Source organism: Pteropus medius, unplaced genomic scaffold (genome assembly GCF_902729225.1).
Source record: "Pteropus medius unplaced genomic scaffold, Ma_sr-lr_union100, whole genome shotgun sequence".
NCBI lineage: Eukaryota > Metazoa > Chordata > Mammalia > Chiroptera > Pteropodidae > Pteropus > Pteropus medius.
Window position 1 is genome coordinate 13,748,460 of NW_024354500.1, and position 19,716 is coordinate 13,768,175.

At 34.2% G+C, this 19,716-nt stretch overlaps 1 protein-coding gene and 1 pseudogene across 1 annotated transcript in view; both read right to left on the reverse strand.

The window, feature by feature from the left end:
- LOC120594938 (uncharacterized) overlaps nt 1–19,716 on the reverse strand; it is a 236,289-nt gene that overhangs the window by 105,292 nt on the left and 111,281 nt on the right. The window lies entirely within an intron of this gene.
- LOC120595245 (uncharacterized) lies at nt 10,256–10,371 on the reverse strand (annotated as a pseudogene).

Genomic DNA, 19,716 nt, shown 5'->3' on the forward strand with positions numbered 1-19,716 from the left:
GTCATACAAGAAAGAAGTCTTACTCTGCATAAAAAGCAGAAAAGTGACCGATGGTAAGAAGATTCAGAGAGGACTCACACTATAAGAAAAAACTTTATGAAATCAGAGTTGTCTGAAATAGGATAAAGTACTATGTTATTTCTCTCTGGGAATATTAATATAAAGCCAGGAAAACTATTTCCAAGAGACACTGGTGTGAGATTCATGCGGTAGATAATAGTTGGACCAGATTTATACTGAAAATATTTTCAAGCTTGAATTATATTCTTTTGTTGAATTTCAACATCTTCAGGAGAGGCAATACATTGATTAAAGCTCTCTCTCTTTCTCTCTCTCTACCCGCGCATCGCCCCCCAATCCCGGCTATTCTGCCCTGCACAAAGGGTAGTGTTTTCAACAAATATTTATTTTACAAATCTGCATTGGTCTTCTGAAAGAACAAAAAACATTTCATGAAATCCTTATGGTAAGTTATCACATTACACAGATTGACATCTGAAAACAGTTTTAAAAAGTGCAAGGCAATGAGACATACCACAACTAAATATTTTTATGCCTACTGTACATGAGAAAAAGAAATTCAAAATATATGAACCATATTTCTCAAAAAATTGCCTGTAATGTGCAAACAAAAGCTATGATTAGACTACATACAAATAATTATAATAATTTCTAAATATAGTCATTACACATTTATATCATGTTTTTAGCTTTTTACATGTGGATATATCTAGATTGGTTTGTGTTGATCGAAAGTTGTACGACTTTTTTGCTAATACTTGAAATTTGGCAAAACTTAAAGTGAATTTTTCCACTATTTATTAAGCCCATATGAATTTCAAGATTATTTATGAGAATGGTTTGATTCATTTGGAAGGTTCCTAGTAATGGATTTGTTTATGAAAGCATGGAAATGGCTAGAAAATGTACTCATTAAACAAATTTTTCAGATGAACTTTTCCATCAGAAGGAACACTAATTCTGAACTTATCCTAAACTGGGATTCTAATCCCTCCTTGGAAGCATTTCCTTGGCAGGTCAGCCATTTCCTAAGCACCCACTCTGTGCCAGGGACTTCACATGTGTACCAAGGAAGACCTGGCTGAGTTTGTTCCCTAAGAAACTTCTTTTTTGATTGAGAAAAGATTAATCAGGAACTGGACTGGGCTCTATGTCGCCCCACATGATTTAGACAGCTGATGTCCCAGATGGTCTTACTTAAGACTAAATAACCTAGATTTTAAGAAAAAGAAAAAACTGATGCTCAATTACCATGGGAAGTGGGCACTGCATTATTGATGACACAGGACAAAAGTAGGAGTCTTACCAAAAGAAAATGGTGATGAGACTCTAATATTTTCTACAGGGTTCAAATTCATGAGCATATTTTATTAAAACTAACCTTAAGACATGAAGCTATGCATAACAGCTAATTCCCACAAGGTTCTGAACATAAAGAAGACTTAGGTCTCCCTTTAACTATAGTGTAGGAAAAAGGTTATACATAATTTTATAGATAAATGTAAAGAAATCTTGAGTAGCTTTTAAAAAGACACTTGTTTTCCACGAAAACTATATTAAATTGATGATTCAACTTTCAATAGAAACTATCTTAAAAACTTTTTTAATTTTTAAGAAGTTAATTTAATAAAACATTATACTCCAAAATATTGTTACTACCATTTCTCCCCGCCCTCCAACCCCCGCAATATTTTAAACATGGTAGTGGTATTTTATTTACTCGCGGAACACATGGCAGCTGTAGTGCTCTATTATACTATGCTCTGTATCCGCTGCAAACTCCAAGTGAGCAACAGAAGTAGCTTTAAATAATATGATTTCTCAAAGGAGTTACTATGCATAATATGCAGAAGCTTGGTAGACTGAGATGAGGACCAGGAGGTTGAAGATTTTAAAAAGTGAGAGATGATATTTATGGCTTTGAATATTTCAGTTCCAAGGATTGTTTTTGATTTTCTTAACCACTAAGTTACTGGCCTCCGTATCTCTTTTTTCCTTCCTTGTCTTTCTTTCATGCTTTCTTGTTTCCAATTTCAAGTGTTACAGGATTCTCCTGGCAACATAACCTTTCTAATATGAGTAATATTTTAAAACAAGATCTGATTCAGTGATCATGGGATCGGACCCACTCTTTTACTCCTCAGGTAATACAATAGTACCTATCATGCGTCAGAACAAAACAAGAAATTAAATAAAATACCTTTCCTATCTTCAAGGTATATACAACATAATAGGCAAAGATCTTGAAAGTTTACTTAACTACTGTTTTAGTCTACAAAATGTTTCAGCATGACCATTCCTCTGCTGTGTTTATATCTACCCCAATCTGCTGAGAGCTAGGTTGATGACAGGAAATGAAATCAAGGAAACAGCAAATAAGTCATTGCCACTATCATCTTCTTTTCACTAATCCTGGCATTCTAGGAATAACGAAAATGTCTGAGGCAGGATTTGAGTCTTGATTTACTTCCTTCCCTCATAACCTTCTCATCTTCTTTGTGCATGATACACTGACTGCCCACTTTGCTCCTTCTTTCCTTATTTCCACTAGATGGTAAGCTTCTTGAGGTCATAATGCTCTTTTATTTTCTCTGAGTCTGCCCCAAGTTGCCCAGCATCACGCTTTATATATAAGTGCTTATGAATGCTTCTTGAATACAAAGCTTATACTAATGAAAAGGAAACCATAAAATATTATCAAAGGAGCAAAACAAAAATTTCAAAAGAATATTGATTTTAACAGTATCCTTATCAGAAAGCAAGATACGTACTTCATTTCCTATAAATGTCATGTGCACAGTAAGCCCAATAAGTATTGAATTTCTACTCATCAGATGATGCATGTGTAGGGACATTAAAATAAACAAGGGAGAGATGTAGGATTTTAAATACCTTAATTATAAAGTATCCCTCAGAAAATCCAAAAGATAAAATCTATTTTTATTTCACCACATGTAACAGATGTTGCTTGCTGAGAGAAAGTCATTTCCTTCCTCCTGCTCTGTTGGTTATCTCCCTTCTTCCATGATTATCTGAAAATACCAGCTATTCAATTTACTCACTTCACAGGAAAGACATAAAGAGATTCCACAAAGAGGCTCTTGATGACAATATTCACTCTCTGATTAAAAGATCAAGACCCCTGAGGATGTTTCTGTCACCTAATGTCTCCTTCCTTTTTTGTCTTTCTGTGGGTCCTATCTTCAAGCAGTGGCAATCATCTTGCAACCATGAGAAAACATGCTGAGGACATAAGATAACACACACAGTCCAGCAGAGAGTAAGGACTTAAGGAGCCTGGGCCTCCCAGTTCAGGACTTCTAAAGTGAGACAATGTAAAACCCCATTGTTTAAGTGACATTTATCTGAGAGTTCTGTACTGTGAGTGAGGTGCTCTACTAAACACTTTACATGCATCACTCCATTTTATTTTTAAAATAGCACTGTGAGGAGATGCCTGCAGCCTGCTTCATTCAATGGATAAGAAAATTAGGGTTTGGTAGGTATTGTTCCATCCCAATGCCATACTAAATGGCAGGCTCTGGGTTCAAAACCACAACTGTCTGAGACAGAACAGTCTATACTTTAATTATACTTTAACACTTATTAATCGGCTCAATTTTCATTGTTTCTCAATTTGGAAAGGAAAGTATGAACAAGCAACTAGTTCAATGCAATTCAGCTTTACTTTAAAAAGATGGCATAAGAGAGTAATATAGGGTCTTGGGGGATGCCTGACGAATCAGCACTTGTCATGATAAAGAGTCTCTGATTTCACACCCTCTAACCTGTGCTGGTAACATAATCCCCCAAGATTCAGTCTCACCTGAACTCTAGGACTATGCATTTCTAGCACTTATTAGAGCAGTTTCAGAGGAGGCACTCAGTAAATATTCATGCATAAATGAATAAGTGAATGAATGCTGACTATTGAGATAAGTGAGGAAGTACACAAGATCAGGTCAAATTAATTCTCTGAATATCCACAGGAGACTCAAGGAGCAACTAGTATGGCAAGTGTTTCTGGAAGGAAGGAAGGAAGGAAGGAAGGAAGGAAGGAAGGAAGGAAGGAAGGAAGGGAAGGAAGGAAGGAAGGAAGGAAGGAAGGAAAGGAAGGAAGGAGGAATGGAGGGAGGAGGGAGGGAGGGAGGAAGAAAAGAAAAAGAGGTAGAAATAAAGAGGGAGAGATGAAAGAAGGAACCTTAGAGAAGCCACTGCCTTCTCTATTAATTTAATTGCAGCCACATCTGAATGTTGTAGCGCTGGTCTAGGTCTCTCAGATCACTCTCATTGATTTTTAGTCTCGGCTATCACATAGATAAGGACATTTCTGTTGTTTAGTCCTGCAGTGTCTGCCAGTGGCAGTCCTGATCTTGGCTTCTAATATCTCTGATCCCCTATGGCTGAAGACATGACTCTTGCATCTGGATCTCCTTGATGCCATTGGCTCCGTGAGAGTTTCTACAGCAGACTGTTATTTGGTCATTGATCTGTCTGTTCAGGCTTACGTTGATTTCCTGATTCTTGAATGTCTATCCTGACATTGGCCCACACTACTTTTGCATTTTTTACCTTTAGAGGTCTCCTGGACCTCTACCCAAAATGTGCCTACATATTTTATCTCATTCTCATTTGCTATTGTCTGAATGTTGTGTTCTCCCCAAATCACATGTAGGAGTCTTAATGCCCAGTGTGATGATGTTAGAAGGTAAGGCCTTTGGGAGATGATTAGGTTATGAGGGTGGAGCCCAAATGAATGAGATTAGTGCCCTTATAAGAAGACATCCCAGAGGGCTCCCTAGCTCTTTCCACCATGTGAGGATACAATGAAAAGTATACAACCTAGAAGAGGGTCCTCACCAACCATGCTGGCACAAATCTTGGATTCTAGCCTCCAGAACTGTGAGCAGTTATTTTCTACTCTTTACAAGCCATCGGTCCAAACAACTCAGACACCATTTATTCTCATTTAAAGTATTACTTGAACCTTAATTAAAGCACACTAATGCAGCGATTCTCGGAATGTGGTTCCTGGACCAGCAGAATAAACATCACCTGTAAACTGGTTAGATGTGCACATTCTGAGGCCTTATTCTAGACCTACTGAATTATAACTCTGGGAATGGGGCTCAACAATTTGTATTATAACAAGCCTTCCAATAAATTCTCATGACCGCTAAAAAGTTTGAGAACCACTACACCAATGATACTAATGAATATTTATTTGAAAGAAATGTATTTGTCATTTTCTTTCAAGTTCAGAAACTATGAGAAGCACTTTGAATAAATCACTGCAAAGGAGAGATAATAGACTGAGTTATTAGGTCCAGTTTGGGCTTGAAAGCAAAGCTTGAAACAAAAATTTAAATGCAGGTAGTTTTTCTGGGAAATAATATCAGGAAGCAAGAGTTGGGAATCATTAAGGTCACTATTAGCAGCAGCAGAAATTCAACTTTGCCAGAGCCTCTAAGGTGAATTCAGAAAACCCCCCAGAATATTTCATCCAAAGTGTGACAGTATGGAACACTTAAACATTCTGCATTATTTGAGGGTTTGCCCAAGGACTACTATACCCTCGCACTATTGGCTAGAGAAAACTCTGAGGCAGAAAAGTAGAATGATGCAGGGCATGCTTCTGAGGCAGGATGCTCTCTGTGCCCAGATCTGCCCGCTGTGGCTGGGACTCATATGACACATGGGCTGGGAAGATGGAAAGTGAAACACCAAATACTTCTACTACAGCTTTTGTCACAAAATTACACTGAAATGTTTTTATGGTTCCAAAATGATAGACTTTAATTTTAGAAGAGAAAAGACTGGTAAGTTGCTTTTCTTATTGTTTGTTTTTAACTCATAGTAATTTTATTTTTACTAGTTATATTTGAAGTGACTAATGAGAGGTACACTTTATAAACAATTACTACTTCCTACTTGTGCCATGTTTTATAACTTGCCACAGTTATCTGCCACATGTTACACAAACTTCAACATCCAAAAAAATTTAGATGGGAGTCAAGGTCTGAGAACATAGCTTAGATAATTGTGGATAGTTACAAAACATGATTAATAAGTCTGCTAATTAAAGAATTTTTTCCTCTGCTTCAAAAATTCAGTTTATTTCTAAACACAGAGTAGAGAATTTATGCACAGTCATAAGAAGAAAAAAAAATTTGTATCAAACAATTTGTTTCAGTTTCTCTTCAGTTAAAAATTTCCCATTTAAAAGGAAAATTCATATTTCTGATTCTTCTTTTCCTTTCTCAAAGAGAAAGGTAGAGTATACTTTCTTAATCTTTACCTTTGGCCCTAGCCACTAGATGTTAGCAGCCAATACACAAGCAGAGACTCAACTTCAAATCTGCAGCTGAAGCAGAACCATCCCAGCTGACCCAAAGACCATCAGTTTTAGTAGGAACCAGCCCATTTGACCTGTGAGCATGATAATAAATGCTTGACTGCTACATGCCACTGCATTTTGGAGTGGTTTGTTTTACAGCAACAATTGACTAATACAGGTGGTAATTTAGTCTCTGTTACTTGCAGCCAAATTTAAACCTACATTGTTGTTTCTAGCAATTATCTAGCTTTCAGAAGAGATATCATGATATGGAATCTAGCAAACCTAGATAATAATAATAAAGAAGTCCAGCTCTGCCACATAACATTTGTACAATCATGGACATGTTATTTAACCTCTCTGATCTTGTTTCTCATCTGAAATATGACAATTATTCTATCCACATTATTGTGCTCTCTCAAAATTTATTAATATAATGTAGATAAAACACTTGCTAGGTAATACAATTATAAAAATTAACATTCATTGAAGGTTTCCCATATGCCTGCAACTACGCTCAATCACCTGGGAAATATTCTGTTTTTATCTCCACATAACATATAAGAAAACCAGGTCTTTATTGGTTTAAATAACTCACCCATGGATATATAATTAAAAATTGCTGAACTGGAAGTTTCACTACAAAACATATGATCTTAACTTCCAGCATTTAACATTTTCATCCTCTTCCTTTCTTATATTCTTTGTATTCCTTGTAACCTAGTTAATATTTACTTTCAGGAGAAAATCATTCTTCTATATCCGATAAGCTAAATGCACCAGCTAAATGTTTATTCTGAAAACAGTTAATTACCACCTTTTTAAGAGCAGACTCGTAGCGCCCAGGGATATCCTCGAACCTGTGGTGTTCTGGTATTTAACAACTAATTCACCTTCCCAGCCCCCACCATTTGTAGTAGTTACAGACATGCAAGTATCATGAGGGCTAATTTCAAACTACCAACCTAGGAGTCACTGATCATGGCTTGGGAAGAAATGTGCATAATGGGCTCTCAGAAGTCATTATGCCATACCACTGCCCTCAAACCCACCACGTAAAGGGATTACTAACACCTAGGAAGAGTCAAAAGGCAGATTGTAAGCAATTCCATTTCCCTTCAGATGAAAAAGGCAGGAATTAGGCAGAGGAGTTACAAATTTACAGATACAAATATCCTCAGAGCCCAGACAATTAATATTACTGTAATGCAGGGCGAAAGTGTTGAGAGAGAAGATATGGTGGGGCCAGTGATGAGCCAAAGAGATAGTGTAGGCTACTGCAAAAAGGTATTCAAAGTCTGATTTGTTTAAAATCTGAGCTGACTCTACACATTCACACACACACACACACATGCACCACACACACACACACAAACACACATATACATACACACACACACAAATCTATATACTAGAATAAGGTGTCGGCTACCAGTTTTCAAATTCTGCTTCTCTGTGACTCACAATTTGAGTAATTAGACTCTGTGTTTAAGGATTGTGTGCAAACCAATTATTCAGGAATGTTCAAAATAAATTCTGCTCATGTAGCCTTTATCATGGTTCTGTGAAACAATATTATCTTCACTGTAACAAAACAAACTCTTAAGTGATAAAATTCTATTGATGTCTTCATTGCCTGTTATCCTTAATTAACCCAGTATAGCAAGCCAAATGTCTGCTTTGAATTTCAAACTGCATTGTTTTGTAGATTCTATATTTCTCAGTGAACACAAAGGTGCCCTGCTTGAAAATGTGAATCTCTAAAGCAGTATTAGTTACTAAGCTACCAGCTCTATTTTCATGGTTTTAAAAAATACCTCAGACAGAGATTTGGAATGAAGATATTCCAAAATCTGGGACCAATCAAAAAATCACTCCCTAAAAATCTTGTTAGCTCCATTAAGTATTTCCATCTAAAAAAATGAGTTTTACTTTAGAACAATTCCAAATCCTCTGAATTAATTTTCCATTTTCCTTTTCACTGTTCCAGCACTTCTTTTCATATATGCCTCTGTTTTTTCCAGTCTGGCAGATGTTTTAAAATTTAAATGAGTAAATTCAAGTTTTTAAATTAATTCAGAAGGATAGGATTATACCAATCTATTCTGGCCAGTAAATTACTACTTTAAATTAAATCACCAAGTAACCAGAGTCCATATTCCTATAAAAATCACCAAAATAGACCAGAGACTGTCTAAACATTTCATAATTTTTTTGGAATTTGCTATTACCAATCTTCATAATCTACATAAACGAATGGGGTTTTGCCAAGAAATACAACCTTGAATGGTCGGCTATTCGAATCTTATCAAAACCCATCTGAAAGAAAGTGATATTTATGGCATATGGTTTGAAGCATATGCAGGCACCCATTCCTGTAAATCAAGGACTTCCACATTGTGTTCTAGAATTCTACAGTTGGGTTTTAAGAACAGAGACAGGCCAAGGTGGCAGATTTCAGAGTCTCTTACTCCCGCATAAATCAGGGGAGTTTGGCTTTATATGTTGAGGTTCTTCCAAAAATTTCATTTGCAAAGAAAGAAAGGTTTCCAATGCTTAAAAAATATGAAAATCATACTGTAATAATGCTACATTTTATATTTAAATCAATCCTGAGCGTCAGAAATCTTCATGTTTACACTATACCATGTTGATTCCAAGACGGTAATGATATTGACTACTGTTATTAAGGAGCATACTAAGAAACTATGCTGTGAAATCTTTACTGTAATTTTTGAGTAGTTACCGAGGTATTTGTCCACTTTGTACCTCAATGCTCCCATATGCAGCAACACTTGAAAAAATATTTTAGAGTTAAGAGATAAGCAAAGCTTTACCTACGATATTGGAGAAAGTATATCTAATCATATATGCCTTTTTACTCTATCTCATAGAAACTAGGAACCAAATCTGCATCACGGAAATGACCAGTTTATGTATACAAATTTCTGACTTGTTTGGGTTTCTATTCTTGTCTTCATATATTAATTTATATTTTCAACAGGTTATGTTTTATTTGTTTTACTCTTTTATCATATGCTGTATTATTTAAGATATAGGCTTGATTATATGTAACAGAGATCTAAAATAGCTAAGTGGAAATGTATTTCTCTGTCATGTGAAAGCGTTCTGCTCCCTGAGAATGTCTGGGCCTCAGGCTCCCTCTGTCTTGCCCTTAGACCTACAGTGTGGTCCTCATCGTGGTCCACATGATCCATGATGGTGCACCCTCCACATCCACATCCCATGTAGCAAAACAAAGGCAGAGCTGGAAGAGCAGCACAGCCTTTCTCCTTAAGCTCTCCTCCAGGAAGTTACATGCATCAGTCTCACACATATCACATTAGCTGTATCTAGTCACACATATAATCTCTAAAACTGTGTCTTCATTTACGGGTTCTATTGATATAAAAAGGGAACATAGAACAGATATTAGAAGAAAATAAACTAATCTATTTTCTTAATATTATGGCCTAAATCATTGGTTCTCAAACATTAGCATGTACCAGATTCACCAGGAGAGTGTTTATTAAAATTATAAATTCCTGGGCAACCAACACTGACTTTCTGAACTAGAATTTCAAAGAAAGAGGCTTGATAATCTGTATACTTAAGAATTATTCCTCATGATGTTGATCATCAGGTATATTTGAGAAACCATGGAGTTAATTAACCCTCTCATTTTCAATGAGTAATCTATCTTTGAGTGGTGAACACACAATGCAATATACATATGACGTATTAGTTAACTGTACGCTTGAAACCTATATAATTTTACTGACAAATGTCACTCCAATAAATTTAATAAATAAATAAATAAAAATTAAAAACAAATAAAATGTAAGAAATAAATTTTATTTTATTTTTTTATTATTATTTTTCATTTATTATTATTTATGCCTATAGCACCTGGTCTTCTTAGGTGGTCTCCCATCCAAGTACTAACCATGCCCGACCCTTCTTAGCTTCTGAGATCAGACATCGGGCTCATTCAGGGTGGCATGGCCACAGACCATGGACCGTGGCTCCACTGGGGTGTGAACCGAGAACCTTCTGCATGTAAAGCGGACATGCTAACCACTATATTATGGAACCATGTCCAAGAAATAAATTTTTAAAAATCTACTTTGAACTGAGTAATTCAGGTATCATTACCTCTTTAAATCATGTTAGAGGATAAAAAGTAACACTATGAATAATATCAAATCTCAGGTTTGTCCTCAACATCTAACACATACTCTTCTAAGGGACTCTTTTCTTGTCCATCTCCTTTTAATGCATGCCTGCCATTTCCTCTTAAATTAGGGTTTTTTATCACAGTACTACTTGAGTTCAGCTCTGTTTTCCTAAATGCAACCCAATCATAACTCAATCATTATCTTTGATGGCACAGGGTGCCACGAGGAAGCAACCACATTAACAAGTAATTACATTGCAATATGACAATTGCTATGATGGAAGTATGTACAAATTGCTCGAGATGATGAAAAAAGGATGGCATCATGGAAATCTCAAAATGAGCCTTAATATATAATCTGGTTGGAGTAAATGGAGAGGAGAAGAAAGAACAAAGAAGCCCAGGTTAATATGGACAGCAGAGTCACCAAAGGCCAAAGATGTGCAGGGATTTTTTGCAGCTCACAAGGCTACATCAAAACCCTGATCAGAAACTTATGCAGAAATAGCATATCCCCTTCTAATTCCTCTTAATACCATTTTCTTGCTATTATCAAGGTGAGTATAGACTGACACCTCTCCAGAAAGCCTCGTCATCAGCTCTCCATGCTGCTGACCTGGTCATCATCAAATGAATCTTTCCTGTTAGAATTCTTAAGCCAGACAATTGAGAGAGAAAAAAAAAAATTCTCATAGACAGGGCTTCTCACGAGGCTTACAAATCCTATGGGTTATACACAAGTGGACATGATGCCCAGAATAAACAGTGCTCCTTCTTAGTGCCCTATTAGCCAATTCCTGATTTGCTCCAATAAGTTTGTTCTTAATCACATTGATTGTGATTTTAAAATGCCATGGCATTCTAAAGTATGTTTACTTACAGTAGAAAATTATTTCTTTTTTCTAGCTTTATGAAAAAACAATGAGAAATCTGAATAATATTACAGAAATACAGTAGAGTCCTCCCCTCCATAGTTTCACTTTCCATGGTTTCAGTTACCTGTGGTTAACCATGGTTTGAAAGTATTAAATGAAAAATTCCAGAAATAAACAATTCATAAATTTTAAATTGCATGCCGTGATGAAATCTCACGCCGTCTAACCCCTTCCCTCCCTGGACATAAATCATCCCTTTGTCCAGCATATCTGCGCTGTATACATTCCCTTAGACACTTAGTAGCCTCATTTTACCTATTAATGGCCCCAAAGCATAAGAGTAGTGACAATGGCACATCAGATATGCAAAAGAGAAGCCATAAACTTTATCATAGGTATGTATGTATAGGAAAAAACATTATATATAGGGTCCACTACTACCCACAGTTTCAGGCATCCACTGGGGGTCCTGGAATGTATCCCCTGCAGATAAGGGGGGACTACTGTGTATTTAATGCCACATTTTTAGGCTTACACATATTCCAGAAAAATCTACTTATTTATCCTTCTACCTTCAGACTAAGAAAACATGCACTCTCAAAACCATACTTACCAGGAGGTTCACCGTACAGGTTGATGTATATAGCTAATATGAGATTAAAGCTGTGTCACTAAAAAAAAAGATGCCCACTATAGGTCTCCTAAGAGACTTTAACATAAAAAGGAGTCATAAGACAGCAAAATCTGAGAAATAGAAACTTTGTAACTAACATAGATATAAATGATAAGGAGGCTGGCTTTGGTAGTTAATGGCCAGGTATGTACATTCAAAACAAACAAACAAACAAAAAAAACAGGCCCAGATTGTGTCTAGCATTAAAAAATAATGACATTTGAATTGAGTGCTTGTTTTATGTGCAACTGTAACACTTAAGAAGGTGTTATTTCATATATAACTAAAGTTAGTTTGTGATACACAATTTTAAAATACACAAGCTTCTCAGTAATTAAAACTTAATCTCATTTTCTATTGTGAATTTGGCATAAAATATACTCACTAAAGTTAAAATAATTCAGGAATATTTTACGGTTACTATTTATGCAATGGAATATAATGAGTTTTAAATATTAGCAATCAGAAATTAAAGCATCATATTTTTAAGATGATAGAATTATTTATAAAAAAATCCAATCAACATAAAATTAGACTTAATAAGAAAGTTCACTAAGTAATTAGATACCAAAAGATAAAAATAAAGAATTTTCCCATATGTCAGCAAATACTATTTAGAAATTTTTTTAAAACACTAATTTAAATACAAAGGAAATATAAAACAATTATATAAAATGCCCAGGAATAAAAAAATTTTAATTTTAAGTAATTTATCAAAATAAAAGTCTAATATTTGACTAAAGAATGTAAAAAAGGATTTGAGTATTGAACCAAATTATGTTCATTATTTGGAACACTCAGTATTGTAAAGATATTGATTCTCTAAATACTGATTTTTTTATACAGTTATCTAATATGCTTCAACAACAAGTCAATATGAAATTTTGGGCATGTATTGAGTTGATGCTAAAGTTTTTTAGAAAAATAAAGAGACAAAATTAAGAACAAATTTTGGGGTGGAAATGAGCAAGGGAATATTAATTAGTACTTTTAAATTTTAAAATATAGTATAAGATCAAAATATTATCATATATTATGGCTAATAATATACAATAAAATAAAAGATGCTGAAAATAGAATTAAATGTAAAAGTTCATATTCTTAGAAATCAATGACTATTCCATAAATAGTGCTAGAATAACTGTTTATAATACAGAAAAAATATATAGTCTTCACATTACTTGGCAAAAAGTTCTAAATAGTTTAGAGCTAATTTTAAAAACAAATCATATTTCAAAAGAAGAAACTATAAATAAATAGTTAATATGGTTTTTGAAAAGAGAAAAGCCTTTAAAAACAAAATAAAAATGAAAAGATTAGTTGATTTACTTTATAAAAATTTTAAAGTTCTGTGCATAACACACACACACACACACACACACACACACACACACACACACAATAACAATAAAACATTAAAAGTAAGATGACAAGCCAGGGATGAAATACTCATAAAATATGTAGCTGAGAATAGGGGAAACTGATATTCTTGATGTATACAAATTGTTTAGATAAATAAAAATATCCTGAAAGAAAAATGGTCAAATGTAATTTTAAAAAAATATTGAGTAAACAAAATCTTACCCCATTATAATTAAAGGCTACACATTTAAACAAGGATGATGTAAATTTTTCAAAGTCTGGCAAAGATAAGCCAATTGTATGCATGGTTGCAAATGTTGTAAGAAAATAAACACTTTTTTCTCCTTGGTGGAGGAATATAAATTGCCCATTCTGCAGGGCAATTCAACAGTATTTATGAAAACCCTTGAAAAGAGACCTACGTCAATACTAGGAAATCAACATGGTATACCAAAGCTCATTCATTCTTAAAAGAGGTTCTGAGTGCCTCATCATGGAGAGAGGTACTCAGCAAGCAATGCTTCAGGACACGAGTTGAGTGTCCTAAAATTCAACTCACTTCTAACACTACCTGAAGATAGCATCATATTCCACAGGTTAAAGTCTCAATCCTACAAGACTGCCTCTGTCCCCACTTCAGATGCTAGTCACAATCACCTGTGCTTCTGATTGACTGGTTATCAATCAGAGGTTCCAAGGATCCTTTCTTAAGGTTTGATTTACTAATGGCTCACAGAACTCAGAAAAACATTTTATTTACTACATCACCAGTTTATTATAAAAAAAATACAACCCAGGAACCCAGATGAAAGAGATGCACAGAATAAGGTATGAAGAAAAAGTCCAGAGCTTCCATTCCCTCTACAAATATGCCATTCTCCTCAAAACTCCACGTGTTCAACAACAGGAAGCTCTAAAACCTTGTCCTTTGGGGATTTTACTACGGTTTCATTACAAAGGTGTGATTGATTAATCATTGGCCATGTAGATTGATTCAACTAAAAAATCTTCCCCAGTTTCCCCTACCCAGAGGTCAGGGGGTGGGACCGAAAATTCTAACCTTCCAATCACATAGTTGGTAAGCAGCCCCCATCCTTGGGTGAGGTTTGAAAGTTACCTTATTTAAATAACAAAAGACACCTTTACAGCTCTCAACACTTAGGAAATTCTAAGAGTTTTAGAAGCTCTGTGCCAGAAGGGGAGGAAACATCAAATACATACTTATTATAAATCACAGTATCACAATATTATAGAATAAAAATCCCGATGTAAAAGTATATTTTTGACATGGTAAAATGACATAAAGCTAAGTGAGGAATAAAAAAACAGGTTACAAAAGAGTATTGCAAAAACAATTCCTTAAATGGATAAATATATGACTAAAAAGACACATAACATATTAATCATGGTATTCTCTGGATGATGAAATTATCAATAATTCTGTTTCATTCTATTTATTTTCCAAATTTTTGCACTGAAAATGTTTTTCATTTAGAATTAGGCAAAAACACTAACAACAAACCCCACAAACAGAAATTGGACACCTGTAGCTCTTGGACTGGGGTTTATTCCCCTGATTCTTAGACCTTCCGACTTGGATCAAATTACACCATCAGACTATGAGCTTTCCCAGGTCTCCAGCTTGCAGAGAGCAGACTATGGGACCTTTCAATTTCCATAATTATGTGATACAATTCCTCATCATAAATATATGTCATAAATATATGACATATATATGTCATAAATATATGACTATTCCTCATCATAAATATAGTCATAAATATATGACTATTCATACACAAAATATATATACATAAATATGATGCATTATTGATATGTGTGTGTGCATGTATAATTGTACTGTTAATAAAGTTCCTAAAAATTGATAATGAAATCTATTTAATTTCTCTCTTTTGTGTAATATTATGATATATATAATTTTGGTTCTCTAATATTAGTAATATACTTTATAAACAATAAATATGTAGTGAGTTTATGATTAATCAGAAAATCTGAGAAAATCAACACTACTGTATTTAATTCTCACAACTGCTAAAGTTATTCTCTTAATACACACTTGAATCATGCCTTATCCTTTTTTAAAAAATTGTTAATGGCTCCCTATGACCTAATGAATAAAATGCAAACTCCTTAGCAAAATATATGAGTGACCGGGTCAAACATTTTCAGCCTAATATCTATCTGGCCTTTCCCATTCTCTCAGACATGATTCATTTCCCATCTTTCCGGTGCATTTGACCTGCAACTCCAGCATAGCACTCATTTTACTCTGCAGTATTATTAGAAGTTTCTGCGGAATAGCAACTAGAACTGTGGACAGAGTCAAGAAACCTCTGGATGCAATCAGCTCTACTGTTGCTTAACTACAAGACTCTGACTTGGCACTTTATTTGGGCTTCAATTTCTCATGGTTAAAATGAAGATAATGAGAGAATGTTAGAAAATAATATACATATATTTTCTGGTTAAGTTGTCTATCCCCAGTGGTCACTCAATAAATACTAGTTGAATCAATATACCAATGAGTAAATGACCCATTTTAAGAGATAGATTTAGAACCAAAATGAATTACCTTATATTCTTTATATATTACTTTATAGTCTTATTTATACAGATCTCTAAGGAACTCAGAGATTTTTATTAGTGAAATATACAAATTAATAGAAAAGCTAGGTGTTACACAGCAAAATGACTAATTTTCAAAAATATAAATGTAACAAACTCACAATTGTAACTTCATTTAATCACCTTTAATTATTTCCAAGACATTCAAATTTTGCTGCCTCTTAATGGCTATAGCATTTAATTTTTTTTTCTGTTTCTATTTTATTTTATCTTTATTTGGTTTTCAAAAATATTCACCACTTACTGGAAAAGGAGGAATTTGGGTGTTAAGTGGCAAAGAAAATCTTGTGTAAGACTTCTTTCTAATGCTCCTCAACATGTGGCAGAAGGCTCTGTGGTTAAGTTTACCTTAGACCCTTCCTAGGAAATTCCATTAACCAAGCAATTAAAATAAAGTGTAATTAAGTGTAATTAAATTTTTACAAAGTATGTGACCACATAGCCTGGTGGATGATGTAGGACTCTGGGAATTAATCAGCTTTTTCACTAATGCATATTGCAAAAGATGAAGCTTGAGACTTTTGGTAATCAAAGAGAGCAATGAAAAGGAGATGAGTTTGATATAAATCAGTGTTGTCTTTCTCTACACTGTACACACTCAGAGCAGAAAGCAATTTGTAATCACACAACCTTCCCAAATACACATAGATGTAGAAATAAGGAAAAAATACCCAATGAGCATATGAATGATTTAAATAACAAATAAAACTTTAAACTTGGCTGGGTTCATGTTGATGACTAAAAACAATGTTTATGGCACACCAGGAAGGCATCTATTTATATATATTTATGTATTAAGTAAATGTAGTGTGATCAATATTTTGAGTGAAATAAAATACGAACATATGTCTGTAAATATTCCAGCGGCATTTCTCTAAGTGTATTGCATGGATATATTTCATAGAAAGTGTCACAGTAATTTGTGGGTGGAGTCAATATAAAGGCAAAAACAATAACTCAGTCTCTATAGAATACTGAATAGATTTAATGCCTCTCGAATCCAAGCCAGGAATATACTGAAATCCTCTGGCTGAAAATATTATTAATGAAATTATTACGCTGAAATTTTGTCTTGTTTCTAAAAATGCTTAAAGACCCTGGAGAACCCATCATAGAATTTACTAGCAGGCTTCAGATATGAGAGTATTCACATTTAGTTATCCTCCAAAGCAGAACAAAGACAAATCCTGAAACATGGATTCTGGAAACAGAGAGAAAGCATGTGGAGAAAAAAAAGTATACAGTGACGCTCTAATATCATTTATAGACTTTAATTCAACTTTTATCTCAGTAGGTAGACAGAAGACTCCTTGATCATAGATTGAAGATACCCCACAAGACTTAAGGTAAATAAGACTTTTTAAAAATTATAATACTTGTCTAAGGGAAATTTTTTAACAAGTTTAAAATGCACTTAAGCTTTTCTAATTTTGAATTTTCAAATGACTTTTAGCCTGCTGGTACTGGAAACCATCTTTAGAAAAAAACCAAGTTCTATTTGTAAGAAAAAAATATTAAAAAGATATGTCATGACCATCCCCGGTCCTACCTGACATCCACAAAACTATCCTTAAGTGAGTAATTAAATTAATGAACAATTAAATTTTTTTCCTAAAATGTATATAAATTTAAATATCAAAGTAAATATACCATGAAATGTATTTTGAACTTTTTAACTCACTTTCTGTGAACCCAAATTAATCATTTGCTAAATCTGTGAAAACAACTTGATGTAGTGGGATGCATTGGGTAAGGTGGCAATAAGGACATTATTTAGCATATGCCATATAAAAATAATTTATGATACTGAAAATAGTGTTTTTTCCCAGAGTTTATTTTTATATCTAAAATATATCTTATGAATACATTCAAAAGTATACACAATATCATGGAACCAGATTCGTTATGCTTTAGAGATATTTACTAAAATATTTACTGGTGAAGTGATATGTTGTCTGGGATTATCTTCAAGGTAGCCTAGAGATAGCAGTTAAAGTTAGAGTGGGTTATAGAAGAAACAGCATTGGCTGTGGGTTAATAAATGTTGAACTGAGATAATAGGTACATGCGTATGTATTCTGTCTCAATTGGAAATATTATGTAATAACGTTTTAAAAATTATGCAGACATTAAATACTGTTTGTTGAAGAAGAATGAAAACAAGCTAAATATTCATATCTGGTAGACCTGACAAGCTCAATAAATAAAAGTAACCACATGGGATGTTCTGATGAAGGTAAAATTCTTAACCGAGCAGATTATATTGGGAAGTCATGTCCTACGACCTATATGATAGATTAATCTTTACCTTGTGCAAGGCCTATCTATTGTTTTTGTGCATCTAGGAAAACATATTCAAAATGTCAGAATGATCTCTTCTCCAGACCATGAGTGATAAACACTCCGGTACCAGGGCAGGATAACAACAACATTTCTCATTGTTATCTTTTACCTACATACTTCTGTAAACCATATATGTTAAATGTTAATTATCTTGCACCTACCAATGTAAAAGAAATATGTATCTCTCCATTTCACTTTTTATCCAATCCTAGAGATTTCCCCACTTTACTTTTTACTGCCTCCTTTATCTACATATGGATCAATGGATTTTAGGTAACCTTCCTTACATCTTCGCCTTTGATTCTAAACACATAAAATAAACTGTAAAACTGCTACTCCTTGGAGCATTTTCTCAATCCTTTGAGATTTTGCTTCCAGGTCTGGCCCTCATCCTTGCCTCAAATAAGCTCTTTAAACCTTTATTTAAGTTTGGAATTTCTTTTATGGACAAAGGTATTGGATGGATTACATTCCTTTTGGATGTTCTAAGGAGAATTCATTCCTTTGCCTTTTCTAGCTTCCAGAGGCCATTTCTATTTCTTGGCTCATGACCCCTTCCACCATCTTTAAAGCCAGCAGGATAGCATCTTCAAATGTTTCTCTGACTCTGACCCCTCTGCCTCCCTCTTATAAGGACCCTGATGATTACATTGGGCACAACTGGATAAACCAGACTACTATTCCAACCTCACAATCCTTAAATTAATCATATCCACAAAGCCCCTTTTCCCATGCAAGGTAATATAGTAATAGATTTCAGAGCTTAGGATGTGAATATCTTTTGGATAGGGGCATTATTCTATCAGATATATAGATATATAGCTTTCTAGAGATACATAAAAACCAGTAATACTGGATTCATCTGGAGAAAGAGACTATGTTACTGTTGGTCTGAGATAGGAAAGATATTAACTGTTTACTGTATAATATTTTGCACTTTGAATCTTGCACTCATGTATGCATATTTTAAAGCATTATGTTTAAAATAGTTGATCAAAAATAGTTGATCATTTAGACCAAATTTTAGGAAAATATCATTGTACCTGTCAAAGAAAATCAAGAGTAAAAAGTCAGTTTCAAAAAACGACTTTAATACAAAGAACATCCTTGTGAAGTTGGACATTAATTTTAAATATTCCTTAAATTCTGAATTTTTGGTAGCCTTTGTCTCCATTTATTTTAAGATGACTATAGCCTGCTTTAAGCATGGATGTACATTTAGAAAATATAGTCATGAGCTTAAAAATAATGATCATGAGGTTAAGACATACATCTGCACTAG